The following is a 5,599-nucleotide window of genomic DNA, read 5'->3' on the forward strand; positions in this document are numbered from 1 at the left end:
GGTCTCCCCGGGTGTAGTCTGCTTAGCTTCCGAGATTGGACTCAGGCGTACTCAGTCCGTGTGGTCGTAAAAACTATTCGGTGCATTCAAGTTAAGAGAAAAGAGTCATTCTTGTGCGCTGTTTTGCCATTAGTGTAATGCAGGAGCTATCACTGTAGGGGAACCCACAGGCTAACTCTGAGTGGTAGCCCTTTAGCACAATAGTTTGGATGAAATACAAAGAATTACATTTCTCTACAAAACCTCTCTTCACGTCTCACCAGAGACTACCAACCTAACTGGATCCAGACACAAGAGAAACTTTCTCCCAATGGACTATGAAATAAGCACGGTTTTAAACAGAAATAGATATATATGTATTACATCATGTTCTCCATTCAATCCCACTATGTACTAAGTTGGCTACCAGCCACCTAGGAACTTACAACCCTCATTTAACAGAGCGGAGAACAACAGCTCAAATAAAAGTAAATGCTTGTCTACATAAGCCAACTTTTTTCCCGCAGGAAAAAGTTGTGATTCCCTCTCTTCACATCTCCAAAGAGATGTGACTTAAACTAGGCAAGTCAGGCGGAATGATCCACTTGCATAACACATACATACATCCCCATAAGGCAACAGCAGATATAATGTAACCTAAATAGGCACTCTCCTCCTCGAATTCATGTAGGTCTTTATCCAGCAGAGGAAACATCTGGGAAGGGGAGGAAGGGTCAATGGCTTAGAGATAACCCTAGTGGCAAGGAACGGATGCATGGAATGCAACAGCATCCACGAGAACTAAAATGGCAGCGAACACCGAAATGGATACCAAAATGGAGGACACCAGGGTTTTATATTTACCAAACGCACTCATCCAGGAGTCCCACATCGAGGTATCCATCCCAGAATGAGATTTCATTTTACCATTAAGCGTCCTCAAACCTTCTAGGGCCATGGTCAAGCTACCATCGGAGGCTGTGTTACTAGGGATGAAAGTGCAACACTGTTCACCAAACATAGTACAAGCTCCACCTTTCTCCGCCAGTAGCATATCTACTGCAATGCGATTCTGGAATGTCATAAGAGAAGTTGCAGCCAGGCTCTCATGCTCCATACCGTTATCACGCACCTGGCTCCTGTTATCTAACAACAAAAAAAAAACGCTTGTTCTCGCAACCCCACGCTCTGAATGTGCCCTCCCTTCTGTATTTTTCCAGCATGAGAAAGTCCCCTGGCCCTGACACTTTTAACAATGTTTCAAGTCAGCTATGTTGCATAACACTTGCATACATCAACACAAGCCAACAGCAGATAATATTCAATCATATATATGGTAATGGCTATAATGTAAAACACAGGAACCAATAATCCCTCTTTTTCACACCCCCAGGGTGTGAACAAAAATTCAGCAATGAATCATATAACAGTCACAGAGTTTAAAATACCTTCATGTCAAAAGAGAACAGCTCATTCAAAAACAGAACATAAAAAAATGAAATTTAAGTCCCCCTTTTGACACCCACAAGGGTGTCACTTAGCAAAAACAGGATAACACTTTGTTTATTGACATGTAAGATACCGGATAAAACTTTGGTCATGGAAAACAGAGTAAAACAAAGCAAAGCATTATTATAAACCATCTGGTCCTCTCAGCTACTCCTATCCTGCACCAGTTGGGCTTCATGCCACCCAGGGACTCAAAACCTTCACAACAGGGAGAACAAACATACTGGAAAGAAACCCATCATAAAGATGTATAACAAGGAACTGTGGTGGTGTAAGATTTATTCTACTACCTCGCCCACAGCATACCATGGGTCATCCTCAGTCAGTCTCATCCTCCCCTGAAAGCATGCTTCAGTATCAGCATCTCCAACTGGAGCATCAAGCAAAGGCATCATCATGCCTGAAGCCTTCACCACATCTGTAACAGACTTCTTAAAACACGGTATGATGCAAGCAGCACAACACGTCAAATAACAAAAATTAGGGTCAGAAATCCAGTAACCACCATTCTAGTTTACTTACCAAAACCAGGCTCCCACTCAAGAGAACAGGCCAGACTCCTCCACCCCCGCCATGGTCCTCATCTCAGCAGATAGTGCATCAAGCCCACTAAGGGCCTTAGATATACTACTATCTGGACTGGTGTTATTAGGAATATACGTGCAACATTGTTCACCGAACATCTTGCATACGCCCCCTGACTGGCAAGAAGCATATCCAAAGCAAGTCTATTCTGTCTGGCAACCCTAGATGTGGCCTCAAACTGTTCAGACATACCAGTGAGTGCATCACGGGGGTAATTAACAAAACGCTGTTGATCATAGTAGATGTAATGAATCCATGCAGTCTGTCTTGCATCCACCATGGCTGGACCTATAATCCATCATTCCTGCCCAAGGCCTGAAGCTCATGAGGAACCCCCACCGGCACTCCCAAGGTTAGTGTGTATGTCAACTACATCCTCTGTCCATGGAGCACTACTTCTATGTCTCCCATGGGATGGAATGTTTTCAGGTCCCCTGGATACAGAACCCAACAACTGTTCAGCAGTAACATCAACAATGGTCAGTGGAATTATCAAACTGGTCAGAGCACACGTACCTTGCCAGTCTCCTCTAAGAATGGGTCTCAGCACTCTTTTGGGTCCACAGATCCACCACACATCAGCCAGACCACTAGTTTGGTTTAGGCCTGTAACTGGCCAAGTGGAATTAATGGTTATGTTACTACTGCAATCAGCTTCAGGCAATCTCCCATAATCAATGCCATTACCTGTACCCGTGATGCAACTGTAATTGCCCCCATATGCCTCAACACCCCAAGGGGCCCGATGAGGAGGTACTGTAGGAAACACAAGGCTCAAAGAGGAACAGAGAGTTGAATTGGCCTCAACCAGGTATAAACCTCTCAGAATACACAACCACCCCTCCTTCTCCTATAGCAAATGGGTGTGTAGCCAGAACAGGTCCATCATGACCAATGTTTCATGTAACTCATGTAGTCCTTTCTTTTCAGGGTCTTAACTGTACCTCATAAGAAAGCCACAAATTGTCCCTACCAATAACACCAGTCTCAGTGCCTAATTGATCAATAGCTGAATAGTCTAACATTAATTACCTGAATGGGATTTTTTAATACAGTGGTGGCAGGTTCGGTCCAGGGGTGGTAGAGGAGTGTGTCTGGCCCTGGTTCATCTGGGACCTCTGGTTTTGGCAGCACCTTAATAGAAAACACACCCATCGTGTCTGTCCCGGTCCTTTGTAGTCCGAGGGTGTAAGTGCCTGCATCAGAGAGCTTAATAGTTTTGATGGTTAGCAAGATTTCATCACCTTTACAAAGTTCAACAGTGCTCCCAGGTTTTCCCATATCATGAAAAGCTATCCCCTTTGTGGGATCCCCTATGCTATAAGGATACCCTCTCTTCCAATCCCAGAACTGTCCCAAGTCGGTTATCCTGTAATCCCATACGGACACCCTCCAATTTAATATAATTTCATTTATAATTTTCGTCCACTTGTTCTGTAGACATACATTCAGCATTCCACGGGTCAGAACCTGGAATCCGCTGGTACATCACCATCTATTTCCATCGATTTCTCCAGAGTCCTGGAAATAAGGCCTCAGACAGGAGTTAGACAACAGCCCCATAAAACTAAAACAGTCACACAGGTGAATGTAGCCCATAATACAGTGATCATAATATTTTCCCCATTTTCTAAACATATTATCAAACCCAATTAATCAGAAAGTATCCACCCCAGTGTTTTCTGTCAACCCGTGATCCAGGGTGGTCAAACCAGCTGAGGCTTCGGGTACTGATTCATCCGGAGCTGTGTTATTTGGGATGTCACCCACGATAAGACCGCTCAGACAAACAGCTTCCATGTGAAGCCCCACCCTTTCCCCGAGAACACATCACTTAGCAAGAGCCAGACACATCTTCACTTCTATGAACAAAAACAGGGGTGACAGGACAGGGAGGATTTTCTTCATTCGAGAGATGGCCCCCGGAATTCTGTTAATTCCAGTTCTCCTCTCGAACACTGTTTATTGTTCGATAGTGTCAGTGTGTCTTACCCTCCCACCGTGCGATATGAATCCGGGTAGCTCTTTCAGCTAGCTGCCACCAGGAGACCTTGGTATGGTCCCCCAACAAGCCTCTGGGACTGGATTGAGTGACTTCACCTGCAGTTCACCTATAATGCATAAAATGCTGGACATACAGGCTTGGTTAACAAACAGTTTCTCATGTTTATCTGATTCTATCTTTAACTTCTATGCCCATTTGTTAACTACATTTTAAAAAAATATTAGTTTCTTATCCAATAGGCCCCATCCTATCCTAGACCACAATTTACCTATCCCCCTTTTGATACCTAGCTTTGCCCAGGTAACAACTTTACCTGCTCTAAATAATGACTTAGGTAAGATTAGTATATTATCCGTCTGTTCTGACATTATCATGTAGGAGCGCCCCTTTATTTTCACATGTCAATTCTCCCTTTTGTCTCCACTCAGTGACTGTTATCTACACACTCCGTTATCCTTGCTCGTCCTGGCTCCCTTCTAAAACTTCTCTCTGCTCTCCAACCGTCAAGGTCTCTGCAGTGCGGGGGAGGGCTCATCTGTCTGCCTTTTCCCATGTTTCCACATTTTAACTAAATGTCTCACTGTTTGGCTTTATCTAAACTCATGGATTTTTATTTTTTGAAAAACATGTCTATGGTGGCAATTACTAAAGTCTTTATATAGGTTAAGTAAACTCCACTATAATTAAGTTACCTTAAAAAATTAAATTTAAAAAAAAAAAAAATATTTTTTTTTTATAAAACAGTATTACCCATGACCACAAATGTATTATTCAAATGGCACCCCCTTGTGGCTGATCAGACCACCCGAGGGAGCCATGAAATCCGGTCACGGGTTACACCATCCCCCCACATTCGTGTTCCATACCATAGACATATTAAAGAACCTTTATCCTTAAAATAAAATAAAAATCACTTGTGTAATTAAAACTCATAAAATAAAAAATCATAAAGGTTCCATATGTGAGCGTGCCTCTTTAAAATATCATGTCTCTGGAAACATGGAAATCCCCTTAACCCAACATTTACTACAAAAACAAAACTAATAATTATGATAATCCCCTCAAACTCAAATAATTTGTCTCGATGTTTCATGTCTTATTCGTGTTTCTCCAAATTGTCTCCCAAAATACTTCTTAAATACCCAGCCATTAGACAGACACACACAACTGTGATAAATGTGCACTGTCCCTTTAACATAAAAACCCAGCCTGCAATCCACTCTGCGGCCTTTCATTGTTCTCCATAATGAAAACAGATTCTAATGTTAGTATACCTGACCTCCTGTTTAATTTCAATGATGTTATCTGAACAATCAAACCAAAATCAATACCCGGGAAGTAGTGTAAATGAATTAAAATAACTAAATTTGGTTAGAACACCACTCCCGTTTTACATCGACCACACCCTTCGCCCCGTACCTAGTGTACAGCTTATCTATTACTCAGTGGCTCAATAATGTTTAACGTAAGTTGTTCAGATGTTGATTATGTAATTCTACAACATTAGTATAGTTCAAACCT

Source organism: Oncorhynchus kisutch, unplaced genomic scaffold, assembly GCF_002021735.2.
Source record: "Oncorhynchus kisutch isolate 150728-3 unplaced genomic scaffold, Okis_V2 scaffold655, whole genome shotgun sequence".
NCBI lineage: Eukaryota > Metazoa > Chordata > Actinopteri > Salmoniformes > Salmonidae > Oncorhynchus > Oncorhynchus kisutch.